This window comes from Erithacus rubecula, assembly GCF_903797595.1.
Source record: "Erithacus rubecula genome assembly, chromosome: 2".
In the NCBI taxonomy this organism is placed as follows: Eukaryota; Metazoa; Chordata; class Aves; order Passeriformes; family Muscicapidae; genus Erithacus; species Erithacus rubecula.
The window spans coordinates 57,005,837-57,027,116 of NC_136685.1; the positions used below are offsets into that span (position 1 = coordinate 57,005,837).

The window sequence follows — 21,280 nt, forward strand, 5'->3', positions numbered from 1 at the left end:
GACAATATTATCTATGGAATTGTCAACTAATTTTCAAACTCATCACCACAAGCAACAATTTATTTTCCTTTTATGCAAGAACTGCCCAGTGTTTGGCATCCCTGGAAGCACCTTGGCTAAATAGGGAGCTCTTGGAGGAACTCAGAGAAAAAAGGGGAGTTATCGACCTTTGGAAGAAGGGGTAGGCAGCTCAGGAAGAATACAAGGATGTTGTTAGGTCATGTAGAGGGAAAGGAGGAAGCTCAGCTAGAACTCAGTATGGCCACTGCAGTGAAAGAAAAAAAAAAAGGGTTTATAGAAAAACATGAACAACAAAAGGAGGGTCAAGGAAAATACCCATCCTTTATTGTACACAGGGGGGAACATTGTCACCAAGGATAACAAAAAGCCTGAGGAATTTAATGTCTCTTTGCCTCAGCATTTAACAGAAAGACCAGTTATCCTCAGGACAACCAGGCCCCCAAGCTGGTTGACAGACACAGGGAGCAGAGAAAAAGCCTGCAATCCAGGAGGAAGGAGTTAATGACCTGCTGAGCCACTTAGACACAAGTCTAGAGGGCTGAAGAGGATTCCCCCGAGGATACTGGCTGGTGGAAGGACTGGCCCAGCCACTCCAACATTCATCCTCTCTCCTGGTTAACCAGGGAGGTCCCAGATGACTGGATATCTGCCAGTGTGATGCTCATGTACAAGAAGGGTTTGGAGGAGGATCCAGGGAACTACAGGCTTGTCAGCCTGACCTGGGTGCAAAGGCAGGCCACGGGGCAGATGAACCTGAGTGAAAAAACACAGCAAGTACAAGACAACCAGGGGATCAGGCCCAGCCAGAAAGGGGCTTAGGAAAGGCATGTCCTGCCTGATCCACATTTTATGACCAAGTGACCCAACTGATGGATGAGTCCATCAAATGCTCCAAATTTAATCCTCCTGGACTTAAGCCTTTGACATGGTCTCCCACAGAATTCCCCTGGAGGAACTGCCAGCCCATTTCTCTGACAGGAGCACTCTTCTCTGGGTTAGGAACTGGCTGGATGGCTGAGCCCAAGGAGTGCTGGTGAGTGGAGCTCATCCAGTCAGGGCAGTGTAACTCTGGGCTCAGTGCTGGGGCCAGTCCTGTTTAGCATCTTTATTGATAATCTGGATGAGGGGATCATGTGCACCCTCAGTCCATGGGTGACAGGCAGGAGTGTTCATCTGCTGGAGGGCAGGAAGGGTCTCCAGAGGGATTTGGACAGGCTGAATCAATGGGCTGAGGCCAGTGGTGTGAGGTTCAACTAAGCCAAGTTCTAAATTCTGCACTTGGGTCATGACAATCCCAGGCAATACTACAGGCCTGGGGAAGAGTAGCTGGGAAGTGGGCTGGCAGAACAGGACCTGAGGGTGCTGGTGACAGCAGCTGAACATGAGCCAGCTGTGCCCAGGTGGCCAAGAAGGCCAATGGCATCCTGGCCTGGGTCAGCAATGGTGTGGCCAGCAGGAGCAGGACAGGGATTGTCCCTCTGTACAGCACTGGTGAGGTCACACCCCAGGTGCTGTGTCCAGCTCTGGGACCCTCAGTACAAGAAGGACATTGAAGGGCTGGAGAGAGTCCAGAGGAGGGCAATGAAGCTGGTAAAGGATCTGGAGCACAAATCTTGTGAAGAGCAGCTGAGAGAGTTGGGGGTGTATAGGCTGGAGAAAGGGAGGCTCAGGGTAGACCTCTACAACTCCCTGAAGGGAGGCTGTAGCCAGGTGAGGATTGGTCTCTTCTCCCAGGGAACCAGCAGCAGAGCAAGAGGAGAACCCTCAAGGTGCACTGGGGATGTTCAGGTTGGACATTAGAAAGAATTCCTTCACTGAAAGGGTGGTTAAGCGTTGGAATGGCTGCTGCCCTGGGAGGTGGAGTCACAACCCCTGGAAATGTTCAAGAAATGACTGGACATGGCACTTATTGCTGTGGTCGAGTTGGCAAGGTATTGTTTGGACAAAGGTTATATTCAGCTATCTTGGAGGTCTTTTCCAACCTTAATGATTTTATTTGGTGAAAGCACCAAGGTTCAAGCCCTTGGCAATGGAATAGATAAAGAGCCCTTCCACTGTCCTCCACCCTGAGTCACCAACATGACTGCGGCATTACCACAGAAGTACTTTGACATTTCAAGAAGGGCTCCAAACTCCCCAACCCCAGTGCTACTCCTACACTTTTGTTCCACCACTATAAATAACTTCTAAAAGCCAAAAATCTGGTTATGTGAGGCTTTGCCCTTAACAGCACTGCAACAATCTCTTCACACTTATGTATTACAAGTTTCAACAGCTACCATTATAGAAAAATTCCCTATCTGCTAAAAAAAAAAAAAAAAAGGGGAACATGTTTTTCCAAGAGCCTGCACCTGTTGTGGACTGCAAAGTTCAAAGGACCTTTGAAACTTGGGAAGCACCACATCTCCTGATGAGCTCTTCATAGATTCCCAGGCAGTCTCTGCTTACCAGGCTACCCATCCACTTGGTCTTACAATTTCAGCTCTCTGAGAAGCTCTACACATTTTCTCCATTGTCACCACTTAACAGAAGTTCCCTTGCTGTATCACAGCCTGCTATAACATCTGTAACCACATCTGTAACTTCCCTGGTTCTTCTCAGAGTCAGAAACTACTGAATGTCCTTTGGGTGTTCTCACTTCTCTTAGTCCTTGGCACAGCACCCCTCCACCTGCCCTGTGCCACCTCCCTGCTCCCTCTGAGCTTTGTCCCAAACACCCACATCAACATTGCTCCTGAGGCTGACACAGAAACTGTGCCTGCAAGCTGCCTCCCAAAGCTGGAAACTACAGCAGGACTCTGCAAGTGAGGTCACAGGTGGTGCACAAGGCTGAGAGCCCCTGTGCAAGCCTTCACTGCACCAGCAGCATCTCCAGAATTAAAGCAAGATCCCTTTGGCATTGCAAGACAATGCAATACTGTCAGAGAATAAGGTACATGTATGTGCCAGTTTCATCCTCAGCTCTTTCTAGAGAGCTCAACCCAAGACTGGTGCATAAGAAGTAGTGTGGGCAACCTGGGTGTCCCAAGGGGGTGCAGAGAGGAAGTATTTGTATCTTCAATAACAAGCTGAAGAAATTTGATCTCGTGGATTATTGCTTTTTCTTATTTACTTAATTATATGCCAGACTTTGAGAGGAAATAAAAGTGCCACTTTTATTTAGTGCTCAAACTGTCAGAATAAAGGTGGAAGTCAACAAAGCACAAGAAGAATCAAGAACAGAGACAATGTCAAGTGAGGTCTCCATGAGGAAGTCTGCCATTCCACAGTCAGGGCACATCCTGAAGGAAGATTTACAGAGCTTCATTGTATGAAATGTCATTTCTCAACAGCTTGTCCTTCCAGAAACTTTTCTCTTCAATTTTTGAACTCATTTATGTATTCAGCAAAATTAAATCTACACTCCCACAATTTAATTTGGCAGTGTGTGAAAAGTACTTCTTTTTTCTTTAAATTTACTGCCAGTTTTGTTAGGGCTTTTTGTTTGAGTTTTCTTGAGGTATTGGCTGTGGCTTTTTGTTTCTATTGTTTTAATAAATGGCACGTACAAGTTTTCCTGTGGAAAAACTAGGGAATTCACTGCCACTTGGCAACCACCTCTGTGGAGGTCATAACTTACAGACCTCTTAATTCTCTTCTTCAAGCTGAAGAGCTTGTCATGAGCCTTTGGCTACAGCCCTGCCTAAAGGTGTCTGGAAATTCAAGTCTGCTGCAGTGACACACACACAGGCAAGCAGTGCAGCAGGCTACCAACAATGAATCTGCAGAGCAGAATGTGCAGTGCCAAGGATCTGCCATGCACACAAATAAATGAGTTTGAGTAGCCCAGTCTCGTGGATTGATTAGCAGTGCACTCCTGGAGCACATCTGGTCCATTTTATTCAAAGGATGCTCATTTTGCATAACACAAGATCTGTCTGCCATGGGAACTACAGCAAGCTAAGTGGGGATAATCTGGAGATTTGCTTCAGAAGTGTGCCCCTTATCTGAATTAACACACCTGCATCAAAACACCCTCTATCAACTGGGTGCCCCTTCAATTCAGGCTGGCTCACAAAGCCAAGGAATTCTGGATTTCTGAGGGCCATCCTCTTTACCCCAAAAGAAACCCAAATCAGTATGTCTTCCTTGATTAATACAAATCCACCTGTTTATTAATTTGCTTCTTCTTATTCTGCTAATAAATTACATGCCACAGTGCCTATTTTAGCATTTCCTTTTCTCAGTTGCCGTAGAATCCTCTATGAGCAATGATGTACTGATGGGTGCTCATGATCTACAAGCTTTTTTTTTTTTTTTTACTTATTTATTTTAAAATTCATTCTTCTTGTAGTTCACTTTGGGATAGCTCCTTAGATTTCCTCCATCAAAAAAAAAAACCAACAACTTTTCTCTAGAAACATCTAGTACAAGCTCACATAATACTGTTTCTTAATCTTATCATCTCTTCCTGCTTCTTCTACAACTCAGACAGTATCAAAATCTTTCTCTGGTTTATGTTCCTAATGATCTGAAAGGGTTTTGCTGTGACTTTCTTCCCAGTCCACTTTTTATGACTTAGCAATCAAACTAAAAAGACTAAATATTTGCCAGAATTTATGATCTTTTTCATTTTTATTCTATTGGATATGACTCCCAATTTTTGAAAAAAAAACACCTTATTTCTAACAGACTGTTGTAATTTGCTGTTTGCACATACTGTCTTTGTAACATTATTATTGGAATTTTTTTAATTCTTCCTTGACATGGGTACATATTTACTCTTAGTTTCTACTAATAGTACAATTAAAGAGCCTTGATGCCATTTCAAGCAGCTTGTCCTTTCAGCTGTTTCTCTTATTTTTTCTCTCAACAGAGTCATATCATTTAGGTCCACTTTTTAAAGTTACTTCACTTGATTTCTTAACTACCAGATTGCTGCTGAATTTGAATTTGCTGGCCCACACTTGGGCTGGTGACACTTGAGGAGAGCACAGGGGTCAGGCTCTGCTGGGAAGCAGCACAATGCCCCAGCCATATGCAGAGCATCTGCTCCTCTCTCCTGCTAGCAAAACCTACCTGTCTAATAACTACTAGGCTGCATGCACACATTTAGCATACATTTGTACAGCAGGGAATTTGCAAAAGCCTTTCTTTCCCACCCCTTAGGCTGTCTGCCTGAAACATTCAGCTGTAGGTTTCTCTACAGGGTAACCCCACATTACAAATCTGAACCAGTATGACCCAGCCTTCTTAGGCATGGAGTGTTTAACCATTAACTACTTGCTGGACCACAGCAGATTTCTATCAGCAGCACTTTTCCTGGTCCAGCCCCTGCATTAAGGGAGGATGAAGCTCTGGTTTAAAGAGCAGAATGTGACAGCTGGTGCAGTGCCCTGTTCCAGCAGAGCTAAGCAGGGATCTAGGCTTGCCTGCAGGACTCAGGAGCCAGTGGGATGCTCCTTGGGACCTCTTATCCTCTGAGAGGAGATAAGGAGAGCCTGAAAAGATATTTAGTTCCTGTGCATGACTCCAGGAACTCCACCTAACCAAAGCAAGGTAGAAGTTGGTAATGTGGAACTGCATTCATTTGTGTAAAATGTTAGAGACTACAGATATGCAAAGTATTAAAGAAATCACTAGTTATAATGAATTTTTAATCCCCAAAATGATAGTCAAATTAAATATTTAAGAGTCCTTTTCCAATACTGCCTTATCACTTATTTCTCTTTTTTTGGGGAAACTCAAAGGAAATATTAGACATAGCTAAAATGCTTTTAGGAACTAGGTATGAAGATGTTTTAGAAGCAATGCCACATATAAATCTGACTGTACCAAAATCTGTAAGAGATAACAAGTTCCTTTCAATGACTGTACCATCAGAGGCTCCCTCTCCCTCTCCCTCTCCCACAGCTGTCTGCTCAACCTTCTGCTGCAGGTGACAGCAGTATGGGCATCCTGTCCCCAAAGACACAGTGCTCTGTACACACACAATGGAGCAGGCAGTGGAAACACCACAAAACACAAACCCTAAGCCTCTCTTTGCACAACTTTTCCATACCAGAGCTCAAACCATTTCCTTCCCCTTTCTCCAGTAAGGAAAACTGCACATTCTAATCCACAAGAATTCAACAAATAAGATTTAGATTTTGTTACCAAAAAAAAAAAAAAAGAAAAAAGAAAAAGTGAAATCACTCCAAACAGATCAGAGCAGGGACAAAAAAAATCTTGAAGAAAATTTAAACTCATCCTGAACATAGAAATATCCAACTGCATTTTTTTTCTTAAGGGCTAGTTTGCAGGCTTAATTTTTTCAAGTTCTTCACTTCACGGAAACCCCATCAAGCACTGGCAATTTCAAAGACTGAATAAAGGATGATGACCACTGCCACACACTGCTGAATTATCCACAGCCATGGAACAGTTAGGAGATTGGCAGCAGTGAAGATAATCCAGCTGCAGAGGACTGTCTCTGGCACAAGGCCTGTCCTGTCCCCCACTTGCTTTGCAGTGCTGAACAAGCTTGGTTTACCTCTGTCTCGGCTCCTCAGATCATCCAAGGAAAGCTATGGCTGTTCTCTCCTGCAGATGGAAGTGTTGTGAAGGACAGATGTAAATCCAAAAACACCTGGGAACTTTGCTCCCCAGATGTGGGGATTGCAGTCCCCAGTCAGTGCCCAAAGCAAGCACCTGCTATTAAATGCCAGCTGAGATCCATCCACCTCCTTAACAGCAGCAATTAACCTTACAACACAGGAAATAAAAATATGCAAAGACTCAAAATTGCTGACCAAACTCTCATGATTTTAAGTAAATGAAGCTGATGGCAATGCTGTAGCTGCAATGACACACAAGTCAGCTCTCAGAGCAAGAACAGGAGGTACCCTCCCACAGAAACAGCCCTGGTCCAGGGGCTGCCAGGGCTCCAGTCCTCACCTAACAGCACTAGGTGACAGTCCTTTTCCTTAAGGTTATGTACAACATCTGCATATGGTATCAGACAGCAGAGCTTAAGGAAAAAAACTAAACTTCTCCTAAACTTCTCCATGTTTCTCCTATAGAAAGCCTCCAGCTTCCAGGCACTTACAGAGGAACTTCCTCTTTTTTTAATTTTTTTTTAAGAGAAGCCAGATGATGGAGCTGAAGCTGTGTATTCAATACTAGTTTCATAACATTCAGGCTCAAGAAAACTCCTTCTTTTCCCCCACCATTTAAAAATTTCAGACTTTGCTAGAAAGTAAAGAACTTTCCTCAACTTACATAATGCTTTCCCTTTTCCTCCTCTTCCCTTACATCCTCCAAGTTGATGAAACAGAGGACATGGGCAGAGCTCCAAGAAGTCTGCAGCAGGAAGAGCAGTGATTCTTGCTACCTTCTCACCAGTTGTGCTACAGACCTCCCAGACATGAGCAGATGATGAGGTGAGCACCTGACTTTCTCACCATGTGGGGATGCTCCACATCAGTCAATAACACTTCTGCTCAGTGAGTCTCTTCAGAGAGTCAGAAAGAAAAGAGGACTCCAAACAAACACAAATGGTGAGTTGGCTTTCTTTCTTCAGACCTACTGACACTCCCTTTCCTTACTCTTCAGTTCCAAGAATTGTGTTTTACCTGCCGAGCTTACTTCAGTTCCAGGAGCATCTGGGGCTGAGAAGCAACCAATCCTTCAGAGCAGTACTTTTCCCAAGCCTCCATCAGCCCAGCTGCAGCAGAATCCAAGTTGCAAGTGTGACAACCGAGTGGGGAGAGGAGCTCTGGGAGTTTGCTCTGGCACAGGCTCAGGCTGGGAGGACTGGAAGAGGACTGACGTAACGAGACCTATATAAGGCTTTGTGACACCTAGCACTTGTCTCAGTGGTTTTACAAGTATCAGTATTAACACTAGCTCAAGTGCTGCTGTCTGCAATAGAAATTCAGCTTTCCTATGGCTGCTTCTCAATTCAACATTCATGAAACAGCCAACACCCTTGGTCAGGATCAAGGGCTCATCATGGTAGATACTAGGTAGATAAAGAAGATGACATCATCCCATCCCAAAGCCTTGGCAGAGATAAAGAGGGAGTAAGATGATGACAAAGTACCTGGAAAGGGAAAAAACAAATCCAACCATGCCCCCTCTTGGCATCTATCAAAATAATGATTATGTGTAAAGCCCTGATTGTATGCATATACGTAAATAAAAATCAAGACTCATACTCAGCACCGGGAAGTTGTTTAGCTAAAGTCTGCAAGCTCCTGCCTGTAATAATCTTCCTCCCTTCTGACTGGAGCCAAGAAAAGGGTTTAGCATTTTTCCTCTTCTCTAACCTAACACTATTTGTAAATGTGTTTTTCATCTCCCCTATCTTTCCAGTTGGTTTTATTTATGTAGACATGCCAGTGTGGTAAATTTCAGACCTATAATTTGTGGCTTCCTGACTTGGGGATGGTTCTAAAGTAGTTCTTATGTGGCTGTTCCTTCAGCTGAATGTTGACACACATATGTACTGTGCACAGCTTTTACTTATGTGCATGAGCAAGAGTTCTGCATGCTTCACATAACTTTTCCGAGTCTACATGTGTTTCTGATCATGACAACACATTGAAAATATGTGCCTACAAAACACATTTTAAATGTATTTATACAACACAGTGTATGCTTACCCTTGAGGTGATTTCTATATATAGAAAAGCTGAAGATTAGGCTTCCTGTTCTTATTCTTTCCCATTAAGCTCTTCTCTTGCTATTCATTGTATCCAGGTTTCCAATACCACTCAGCTGTACATCATTTTTCACTGGCATGAAATCAATCAAACCTGAATTCTGATAACACACATGCACATGATAAAGCAGGAGACTATCCCCTAAGGAGATATCTGGACTTTCACATTTCAGTCAATTCAACAGCAGTGATGGTGTGGGAATGAGCAACAGCTCAATGTCTGTTGAGAGACCACACCTCATAAACCTTCAAGGTATCAAATGTATAGTTGCAAAATACTATCAATGCCCATTATCACCATATTGAACATATATGTCATTTCAATCTCTTTCCTTAAAAAAAGGAAAAAAGTAAATCTAATAAATTCAATCTTGTTTTTAAGGTTTTTAAACAGAATGGTTTTAAACAGTGATTTAGCTCCAAAGTACTTTTTCTTTTATTTGGTTGTTTTAGCTTGTGGATGAGGCCCAACCAGCCATTCCAAGCTTCCTCCCTGATGTCAAACTTGATGGCATTTATAAGATTTACAAGGCATTTATATTTTCACACCTGAATCTTGCAGTAAGTACATGCAGTACAAAAAGTCAGCCACCCTATTGGCCCCAAATAGGAAATACAAAGAACCATGGCTAGTTCTTGATTGCCCCACACTTCTGAAAGTATCCACTCTTCTAAAACTTTACAGTACAAGCATTAAACAGTACTTTGTCCACCATCACCTTCCTTTTCCTAAGGCCAAGATGTGAGAAGGGAAGCAGCCCTGGAACCTGCACCCACAACTTGCCAGCTCCCAGTGAACAGCTACAGCCACATCTGGGGTGGCCTTTCCCCAGTGAGGAATAAAAACACATGTGGCCACAGCCTGAAGACAGTAACACTTTAAATTAGATGAGTTTAACAAAATGAGTATGTGTGTTCCACAGACTTTGGACTAATCTTATAAACTCAAGCAATCCTAAAAGTCAACAGTGATACATAAAAGTATTCACACCCTGGTAACTGTCTGCAGGACCAAGACCTGAGTTAAGTAGATTCTACAAACCTCATTATTGTCTATATTTACAGAATATGATCTGACATATGTACATTCCCTTTTTGTCAACATTATCTTGAATGGATTTTTATTTATGTCCATGACTAGTCAGGCTCTGTTTTGTATGAATACCAGCATTCATCCACAAAGAACAATAAAACATCTTTCTCCCAATGCAAAGGTTTGTCTGGGAGCAGAGACCCACACAGTTCAGCCAAGCAGTAAAATGCCACAAAAAAATCCACTTAGGAAAATATGCAAGCAAACAATTTCCAAGGACTTGTACACCAGGCTGTGATACATAATCTGTTTGTTGCACTGTTACTGACAATTTTTACCATTCAGAATATTTTCACAATCTATTTGAGATAAGAAGAAAGAGAGGGATGAGAGGACTAGAAAGTTCAACCAGGGTTAGTCACCAGTGACAAGCCCTCAGCAGCCCAACCAGCTGAGTAATTCCTGTGGTGCTCTCCTACAGCAGAGTCACACAGATAAAAGCCTAATGGCACCACCAGTCAGACAGAAAGTGCCAGCTGCTCACACAACAATATTTAAAAGAAAGGTTAAATAATACAGCAGCAAAACCTAGTCCAGAAATTCCAGATGAGGTTTAGCCTTCTGCATGGATCCAGCCTTACCCTGGCAAGGAGGAGACATCATTTCTCCTCCTCCTCCACCCCTGTGAGCAGGACCTGGAGCTGCTGCCACCCTTTCCTGCAGTGGGAGGAGAGGACAGACAATGTGAAAATAAACAGCTCACTCTGGATCTCTCTTATAGTCTGTTGGCCCCCAAAACACACTCTGGACTACATTTCCTCTCACCCATTAACGTTCTCTTCCCAAAGAGAGTGCTGGACCTGCTGATAGGATCATTGGGAAGAGTAAAGTACTGACAAGGAGCTGTTTTGGATAGTGAGGAAGTCAAAGGGCACATGATGGCATGTTTGAGAGAGAAAGGCTCAGGCATGTCCTGAAAGCACAAGTGTTCCCAACAAGTGTCCTTGTGCTGGTTCTGTGTAGTCTAGAGCCAGTCAGGTATCCAAGAGGAGAAACTGATGGTTAAAATAAATAATTAACCCACAATCTCAAGCCAAAGGCCATTGGGAATAATGGTTTTGTTCCCCAAAACATTTTCTGTGCTTCAGTCTTGTTTAAAGCCTGGCATAGAATTTCAGACCACAGTTTTACCCAAATTTTATCTAAATCCATAATTTTCAGGGAAAAAAAATACAACAGGAATTTTAAGTCAAATTATCTTCTAATCAAATTGTGGACCACCTTATGTAGTTTCTTTCATTCTGTTAAACCCAGTCTCTTATACTACAAATTAAATTCAGAATAATCCACTTTTTCTGTTTATTCTGATGATGGATTTTCAGGAGAAAAAATAGATATTTATCAGAAAAGGAATAGAAATAAAACATTTTTTTAAAGAAGGTGAAGTGGCGCCTGATAGTCTACAACCTGACAAGTTAAGCAAACAAGGAGAAGGGGAAACCCTACCTTGTAAGTAAGGCAATTACAAATCTAGTTTATACACTCTGGAATGAAGCCAAGACTTAAGTGTGAAGGACTGAGAGTCTGTTGTAAATTCCTTCAAGTGAAAGTCCCTATTTAAAAGGCAGAGAACACATTTTAGAAAGGTCATGAAGTCACAGCAGTTGTTTGGGCTTTTTTCAAAGCACAACACTAAATGGAATTTCTTTTTAAAAAGGCAGAGATAGACACATCTGCACACATGGACAGTTGGAGTGTAACCCTCACACTAGAAGGAGAATAGCAATGATTAAAAATAGGTTTTGCACTGAATTTTTGTAGGAACTTCAATACTAAGTAGGAATTGCATCCTCAGTGATTGTGAAAATGTATTTTTATATCTTTTCAGTTTAAAGAAAAAAAAAAAACCAAGAGAACTATACTTCTCAAATAGGCATAAATTGAGAAGTTACACATATGGTGTTTCACTAAACTTTCACTTGAGCCTGGTTTTACCCTCTGCCTAGGTAATGGGCTGTGTGGAAAGAGAAATATGGCAACAGCAGACTCAACCTTGATTATAGTTTCTAAGTCTAAGCTCTTTGGAAGGTTTTTAGCAAAGGTAAAAGACTGAATGTGAAAGACAGAGCTAGTCATGCCATTCCATCAAAAATATTCTGGTTGAGTAGTTTAAACAGAATTCAGTGCATGGGTACATACATTCACCCACAGGCACACACACATGTAAACACTTTTATACTTATATAAAGCTCAGACAAATTCCACTGAAACTAGGAAACCAGACTGGAAAATCCACTTATATTACACCTTTGCATTTTAGTCATAAATTAAAAGGGCTGTGGGTGTTGTGACTAACTGACAGTAAATTGAGCCACTACGTGGCATTTACCATGGGGTAAAACTGTTGCCTCTCCTGATTTTTAATTGGAGGTTAACTTTGGCACACTCCACTATAAACAAGTCCTGACACTACAAACAAAGAGACAAGGAATCATTTCATGGATGTATTCCCGTAGTTCATCAAATATTCATCACTTACATTGCCCAGATATATTGTCAAAGGTGATAAACTCACGTATCAGTAACAATAGTCTGATATTCTGCTCCATTCCTCACCACAGAGGTACCCAGTCCTGACTCCAAGGAAAGCAACCATAGTGTGCAACCATATCCAACATGAAAGGTCTGACTCTACCTCTCAGAAGCCTTCCTGAGCAAGTGTAGCAAAACAATACCTTGATCCTGGCCCCCATCTCTATTCACCTGACATATAATTGCACACACATACAAAAGTGACTCTGAAGTAGATACAGAATGACCCAGAAACACTTCATACACCTCCTACATAACACCAGAAGGCCTGAGGCAAACACCCTAGACACCTGATGCCACTCCCAGTCAAGATGCTGTCAGATCACACACACAAAAAAAGCTACTGCAAGGAAGGGTCCTGGCAGAAAAGTGATGGCAAACCCCAGAACAAAGCTACTACAGCACCATAGGATATGTAAGTAGTCTCAGACTGACCAGCTGGCAAAACTGCCACATTTTAGGCAGTACATACTTGAGTGTGGCCAGCTTACTTGGAGATGTACTGTACCTCAAGAGACACAAATCTCATTTATAAATTTATGAATATTTTGAAAAACAGGGGTTATTTGTTATTTTTTTTTAGCTTATCAGGCTGTTACTCTCTTGCATTGTTACTTCGTTAAGTATATTATTTCCCCCTCCCCAAAATTAAAATAAAACACTCTTAATCACAGGTTGTTCCCACTAATAAATTACCTATTTAATGTGTTTACATAGGCTCTTTTCCACAGTACGAGACATGTTGAAATTGCCCTAATTAAAAAAATCTCCATTTATTTGCATGACTAATCAGTACTTATCTGTAACATGACACTAGATATCTTCAAAGCACTTCAACTGCATATAAATGGATTATCTGAAAACTTGCCCAAAAATGTATCTCAAAATCTGATGCAGAGACTCAGCTATTGTTTCCTAAAATAACTACTGGCTTTACGTGCACTGTGGATCGTAGTGAGGGCAGTACTGACAGGTCTGCAGAAGCACACGTGTTACTTATGGAAAGAGCAAATATTCCACAGAAGAGGTAAAGGCAGCAGACCAGACAGTGTTCCTTGATGACATGGAAAAGCAGATGGCTCAGTCTTTTGAGAGGTAGTCAAGACAAAGCCTATCCCACTTCCCACCATGCTTTTTGCTGAAAAGAGCTGTCACACTCATGTGCAAATGAAGTCCCACATCCCTAAAATTGCTTGCAAGAGACTTGCCACCATTCTTTCACTTCCTCCTCTTTGGAGCTTTCTACAGACTTGAATGTCAAAACATTCCCGGCATCTGGTGCTGCTTTCTGGAGAGTCTGGCCACTGATGATTTGCACTGCATGAGAAATTAACTTCTTGGTATCATGCCACCCATGTGTCTCCCCATAAAGTTCATACCCCTGGGCCACTCATCAGTTGAAAGAAGATGAAGGTGGTTACTTTTTTGCTTCACAACTTGTTATAACAAGGATTTTATATACAGAAACAAGCTACTACTAAAGCACAGAACTGCCCTACCTGTCTTAAAATTATTTGCCCTCATAAAAACTGAAAATTAAATTAGAAATGGCAGGGATGTGTGGATGTGTCTTTCAACTCTATCAGGAAGCAGTATAAAAGAGCTGATTTTATAGGTCTATTATCTTGATTTTAAAAGGCCAAACTATATTTTAGGGCCATCAATATACTTTCCTTTGTCAGAAGTGCAGCACCATTCCCAATACTTTGCTTCTATTAAGAAAACCCCCATAGTTCCTCAAAACAAAAAGTAGTGTTTTTGTAATGTTCTGCAAGTGCCTCAACAGAAGGAACAATGCTAATTTTCTATGATGATTTTACTGTAGACAAGCACAAAACTGCTAAAAAAAAACTGATACTGAATGTTACTGCTCCCTTTCCCTCCTTCCTGTGTGGTGCCCCTGAACTGCATCTTCCCATGCATTCATTTGATTGCTTCAGGGTCCTTTACACTTCCAAATTTCACTAGGGTTATGGTGAAGTGGTGGCTTTTATCCAGAAGGGCCTGAAAGCACTTGATGAACTCTACCAGGATGCAACCACTACAGCCTACTCACACCTCTGCAAATTTATAAGGTTGTAGAGACATCAAGAGATCATTAAGTCTGTCCCTCCCAGCAGGATTAATTATACTCAGGGTATTTCTGACAAGAGGTCACCTAACCTGTTCTTTAAGACATCAAATAATGGAGGTTCCACAGTTCCCTTCAGCATCTTAAACCAGTGCTTAACTCTCCCTGACATCAGGTTTTTCAACCAAATTCAAGCTCTGGGCTGTAATTTAGGCTTATTGTCTCTTGTTCTATAAATTTCTTACATAACTCTTTAATATTTGCTCTTATGACACCAAGGCAGTCATCTTCTCTTAAGACTATGCAGCAGAGTTTGATTTATTATTTTCTCAAAGGCCAATGTTTTCTAAGCAACAGGGGCTGTGTAAGAGTATTACCTACTTCAGGTTATTGCAGGCACTGCCAGCCCTAAAATGACCATCACCAAAAGGAATGGAAGTGTCCCCCTTGCACAGTTAATGAAAGACTCTCTTGAAGAATCTGCTGAGAGCCAGAGCCCCAGCCCTTTCTTTCTGCTCTGTGTTGGTTAGAAATACAAGCATTTTGCCATCAATTCCCAGGCAGTTCATTACTCACACTGACAGTCACACAGTTTGGTTTAGACTCAAAAGGAGATTTGAATGCCTGCTGGTTGAGTCCCTCTTCAACTTTGGGAAAAAAAAAGGAAACCCAAAGAAAAGTCAGACAAACAAGATCTGAGCAAAGCCTCTCTGCATTGCTTTTTCCATCCTGCTGCTCTTTAGGCCCTTTCAACTGTGCTAATAAGTACAATAGAGAATAATTAAATCCCCAGCAAACTCAGGAAGTTAAAACTACAAGACAAGGCTAAAATAAAATCTTGCCATCTAAATAGGTAAGATATACTGCAATAAAGGGATAGATCATTAAAACAGAAGAAAAAAACTTATTCACCAACGTCAACATAAACAAAATATCCACAGAAAAATAGATGGATCCTAAATGTAGAAAACTAATGATGTAGCTGCAGGGAGTACATGTGGGATTTTTCTGCAAAACTGCTGCTCCCCCCAACCCTGTCACATGTCTGACCCACTATTGACCTGTGAGATTTTTCAGCACTAAACTGCCCTTCACTACCATGAGCTTCAGTAGGCAAACATGTAAATTGGGTGTTAAATTTATGTGAGCAGCACAAGAGAAATTGAGTTACCATTTTTTGGTCAGTGATTGAGGCAATGAATCTCACAGTTCACCTCCTTATTTCAAGAGGGAAGAGCAGGAGACACAGAAGTTACCAAGTCTGAATGAGTCCCAGCCCTAGCACATATCCCATGTCTTCCCCTGTAAAGAACTGCTTGAAACATAATAAACAAATCATGCCTAAAATTTTCATAAAGCATTACTACCTTAAAATAAAAACACTTTATAACCTAGTTGCAATATATATTGCCCCTTCTATCTTCTTAATAGAGCTTTAACTTACCACAAATTTAGAGAGATCTCAGGAAAACCATAAAGTTTGCACACATGAAGCAAGAGCTTCTCCCCCCACCCCGGAGACTCCTTTCTGTCTTCCTTTTCCTCCCCCACCCAAGCCCTGAACACAGGAAGAGAGATCACCAGCTGCCTGCTGAAGAAAACAACTACCAAATAGTGTGCATCATTCAGATGGCTTGGATGATTCAGCTTTTCCATGTGAACTTTAAGTGGCACAAATGGTGCTCTGTGCATTTCTGAATCAAGTGTGTATTTAATAGTCCAAGTACATAACACAATTTCTACTTGAAGAACAACTTTTCATCTTAAATACAGCAGCGTATCTGTTACCTTAAAATTACTCCAGTTCTCAAACCAATCAATAATTGCATCTACCTGTGCTTACGTATGGCATCATCTTCAGCCTTTAAAAATACAATACATTTCATATTGTTCTCAAAAGTTGAACTGAGTAGGACAGTGAAAAGAGGATCTAGTGACAAGCTTATAATTTTGAAAGCCATCTGATGTGATGTGCATTAGTTTTAGAGTGGGAGGGCTGGGAAGGAACAGAAAATCCAGGGGTAGCAAGCAGTCTGCTCTCCCAAAATACAACAGCACAATAATACAGCAGCAGCTTGATCATAAGCATCCCACAGTTACCTGCAGCTCATTATCAAAAAACGTGTAGGACAATAATATTAAAAAATTCCAGACACTAGGCTGAGATATGAAATCCCACACAAATGCAAAACACATACACATTTACTTTGTGTATTTTTTGTTTAGTACTGCTCAGAAAAAGAATTAGTGCCTGGTTTTACTTCTCTAGTTTCTTTGGCCTTTATTAATTTGTTCAAATGTTCTTTTGAATCTTCTTCACCAACACCATCCTATTTTCATTTCAGCCTTACAATCATAAACCAGAAACAGCTCTAATGAACCAGATTTGGCACCAAAAGTAGAAGGAACAATCAGACCTAGCGCTGAGGACAGAACCTCTTGCCTGACAAACCTTTATTTAGCAGGAGAATTTCTTATTTATGCTGTGGTATGAAAGCAGAACAAGCATGTTGAACACAACACTGCCTTCTGCAGGCACCCAAGTGTGACAATGCCAAAACTGCCTGAGGTGCTCAGCAAGGGCACCTTGAGCAAAGGGAGAAGGTGGCAACACACTGAATAGACCAGTCATCACTGGAAATCAGTCAAGACCTAGAGAAAAACAACAGAAATGTTGCTTGGCATGTGTTTTGAGCAATGGAAATGAGCCTCTGGGGTCATGTAGTGTGCCACCTTCCACTAGAGCAGCACCTGGAGTTTTGTCCTAGGGGTACAAACTAGGCAAGAGCACTGGAAAGCAACCAGAGAACAATGTTTTGGCAGCATCTCTTCTCCCACTATTGACTTTTTTTTTTTTTTTTTTTTTTTTTTGTGATTTTATAACTGGCTTCCCCTTCATTTTAAAATGTAGGCATGTCAAGCACATCCAGCCCAAAAAGCTTGTATCAAACTAGTCAGGGTACTGCAATTCTCACCTTACAGCTCTTGCCCTGAGATGGCCAGAGTCAGCTTCACTAGCCAAGATGTCTCTCTTCACAGCCAGCTACATGAACAGTAAACACTGTGTGAGACCAGAGAGTGTCCAAAAACTCCTGCATTTTGAAAATGCACCAAATATTTGGTTGCAAACTGGATGAAAAATCCACATGTGCAGGAGTGACCTGTGGGAGAAATCATGTGCTTTGGTTACCATGCATGACTCAGGTTTTTTGAACTTCAGACTTCTGGTGATGTTTGTTTTCACTCCCTGGCATTTCTTGATAGGGAGAAAGATAGCAGGAGTTCTTCTCATCACAGCTTCCCATCACACCTCCCCCGCTTTGGTCAACCACTGGGAAAATGAGTCATGATGCCAAAACCTGAGCCTCTTCCACATCCTTCTAAAGCCTCATTTCCCACACAGACCACATCCATCCCAAGCACAGCAGCCATCTCAGTCAGCAGCATGTCAGAATCATTTCTTGTGGCCAGATTCCCCCATGTGGGAACACCCGGGGTATCTGTCCTGGTGCCTTTCCCAGACAGCCCAGCTCAGTTGTTCCCTTTGCTTTAATAAAGCACTGGGTGAAACATGCCTGTGCCATACCAGAGCTCACATGCTGCCCAACCTTTCTGGTTTTTCAGATAATGGCTCCCTCATATTATCTCTGCACTAACACATCATATTATCTCCGTGTTGTGTGACACATCACCCCTCCACAATGTTCCCACACTTGCACAGGAAAACAAACCTGGCAAATCACATATCTTGTCCCAGTAGCCTTTTATTTGGAGGCCTGTCACTCATATCCTGAGAATGAGGGAGGGAAGAGAGGGGCTAATGCTTTAGCTGGTGGGTTTCCCCCCACCTTCTTGTCCCTCCACCCCACACAGCCACCACACAGACAGCAGGAGAGGGCAGGCAGGGAGGGGCAGGAGGTCCACATCCATCTCTCCAATGTGACCTATGACTTCAGCATTACAAACCCTAAAAGAGAAGACAAAACTGACCTTTCTTCCTATCCAGTGGTAAGGAGCTGATTTGTCTGGATCTAAAGGACCAAGGACTGCTCAGGGTGGTCTAAGTATCTTCCAAACAGAGTCTAAGCCAACAGCTTACTAAGCAGAAAGGAATTCTCATATGAATCAAGAATTTGGAAATGTTGTCTTCTGGGCAGCACTATTTTTGCTGGAAGGCTCTGGCTAAAACTATCTCAGACATCAAAACAAACTGATTATGCTATAAATATTAAAGACTTTATAGCTGTTTGTGAAATAAATTCTTGGGAAGTCCCTTAGTTTAATGTAGGGAAGAAAAGGTCAGAGAGGAAGGAGGACATAGGAAGAGGGAAATAATTAATTTAGGACATCATTTATTTTGCTCTCATCCTACTCACTTATAAGAACTTATACCAACTTGACCCCCCACAGAAACCAATAGTTGAGAACTATGCCAGACAATATTAAGACTTCTGCATGTTCAATGGGACACTCAGTGACGTGGGAGAGTTCCAGCTAAAAACTGTGTTACATCCAAGAAATCCTTTGGTAATGTTTTGTATTTAAACACATTTAAACCCCATAGTTGTTCTGCAAGAATCCACAATATTTTAACTACAGCCCTCACTTTCTACTATCATGTAATAAAATCAAACTAATCACCCAAGATGCAGCCATTAAAGTTTGGCTGATATTTTACCTGGATGAAAATCCTTAGTTTCATTATTATTCGTTATCATTCATGAAGTTATTATTCACAAGGCAGAAAAAGGTGGTTTTCCTTGTGTTTTGCTAATGGAGTTTTGTTTGATTGGGATTTTTTCACAGTTTACAGACTAAAATTTTATGGCTCATTTGTGACTACTTGGCATTATGACATTTTTACTGGAAATATGGGAAGATTTCATTAGAAACATTGGTACTGAAAAACAGCTAATTGGGGATGAAAGATGAAAACACATTAATATGTAGCATGGAGAAGCATGCAATTACTTGGGGGGGAAAAAAACCAGCATGAAATACACAGTCAAAACATTAAATATCAGTTTAGACTGTGGCATATTTTACACCTCTCAGTAAAGACTGCCCAAACAAAAAAGCCTCAAAGCAAAGATCACAAGGGTCTGAGGCTCCTCACCTGCAAAGGCAGTCCCAGAGCACATCTAAACACATGGTGGCTGAGCACCATCAGCCAGCACAGCCCAGTGATCCATCAGGACCTTGTCAGGTTTGCTCCACAGGTACATTTCAACAGTTCCTACTCCGGCTACTTGCACTGAAAAAGGGCTACACTTACCAAGGAGGGTGTGGGGTGTCAGAAACAACCAACAAACTAAAAAAACCCAAGCAACGACCCCTCTCCACTGAAGATGGCACAGTAAACTTCTTGTCCTTGGCTGCTGTCTGGCATAGAGAACATTTGCCCTCACCAGAGAACAGAAACCACAATCATGAAGCAACCCCAAGGATTCTCCCTATAACTCAGCACTCTCTGGCACTTATTTTATGATTAATTACTCTGTCTCCATATCCTGTTAATCAAACACATAATTGCCCAAGATATCTTTGCCCTCTACCAAAAAAATATATTGGGTAACTCCATAACCACTTAAGGGAGAAAGTCAGTGGCTTACATCATCCTAAATAACTGAGGTGACCACACAGGAAGGTTTAAAAAGAAATGTTTATATCTATTCTATGTCCTGCTAAAATAAACACATTTCTCCCACTGGCAAGAACTGGAGGACACCCAAAGGTCTGGGTTTTTTTCCTCCACTGAGTACGTAATCCTCATTTTTTCTTTCACTGGCAAAGTATGTGCAACAGACAACTCCTGCCTGTTTCATATTTAGTATGCATTTAAAAAAATCCCAATTCTAAGTGATGTTGGAGCAATAATATTGTTTTCAAATTTGACTTTACTCTTTTGGACAAAGTCCAGAATAGCCCAAACCAACTAAGCCTTTGGACCACTGCACAAGGCCCTGTGGGAATGACAAAATCTTACCAGCAGTTGCTATCACAAAGGAAGACAAAACTGATGGTTAGGAACTTGCATTGTGCAGGCAACAGGATAAAGAGAGGTTACTATTTTAAACTGATGCAGCAGCAGCACACACAGCAGAATTTAGTGAAATTACACACTGACAGCAACTCTTGACTGCTTTTGTCATCCATCTTACAGCTCAAGTGTGGAGTGTGGAACTATATATAACTGCTTTGAAAGACTGCCCTTGTTTCATGTTCTAGCATCATACTAAGGTAGCAGTAGAAACAAATGTGCATGCTGCAGTTGTGTGGGGTGTTTGCAGTTATTGCCACACAGCTGAAGCAGCACTTAGCTTAGCCTGAGCCCTCTTTTTTCATTCTCCAAACTGAGTGCTTTTGGAGTGGTCTTTCTACATTTTAAGTGAATCACAGAATACACCAAGTTAAGTCAGTGGCTTCCTCAAGAGCTCTTGTACATTATAAAAACCTTACAGCCTGCAAGGAGACAAAAGCATTCCTATGTGACAGCCACAAAGAGCACATGCTCCATAACCACAACGTGCAAAGTAAAGCTCAGGCTACAGAGAAGAAAGAAGCCACAGCTGTACAACAGAACAAAGCTTTCTCCAAAGGACACAACACTTCTTTCCAATTGCCCACGAGCATTTCACTCTCACACTTTGAGATGGTGCACTAGGATACATGGTAGAAATTGGGAGATGAATATTTTAGTGCAGAAAAAACAAGCAGAAGCCAACATTCACACTCCTCCAAGACAGCAATCCTGCTGGCAAAGGCATTTCTGAGAATGCATGCCCACGAAAGCCTTCCTGCCTGGATCATGTGTAAGATATTCCAAAAACTGAATGATGAATGCAGGAAAGCTCCTAGGGAAGTAAAACCTGCAAAAAAA

The 21,280-nt window shown here is 41.8% G+C and overlaps 1 protein-coding gene across 3 annotated transcripts in view; it reads right to left on the reverse strand.

The window, feature by feature from the left end:
• Positions 1-20,712, reverse strand: part of IPCEF1 (interaction protein for cytohesin exchange factors 1) — an 84,230-nt gene extending 63,518 nt beyond the window's left edge. For 2 of the 3 annotated variants that reach the window (XM_079331714.1, XM_079331710.1), the window contains exon 1: positions 15,845-20,712. The gene's annotated coding sequence lies outside the window, so the exon portion shown is untranslated. Of the gene's footprint in view, positions 1-10,378; positions 10,396-15,844 lie in introns of those variants that run through there. The other variant, XM_079331713.1, reaches the window with a different exon arrangement.
• Between the last annotated feature and the right edge of the window lie 568 nt (positions 20,713-21,280).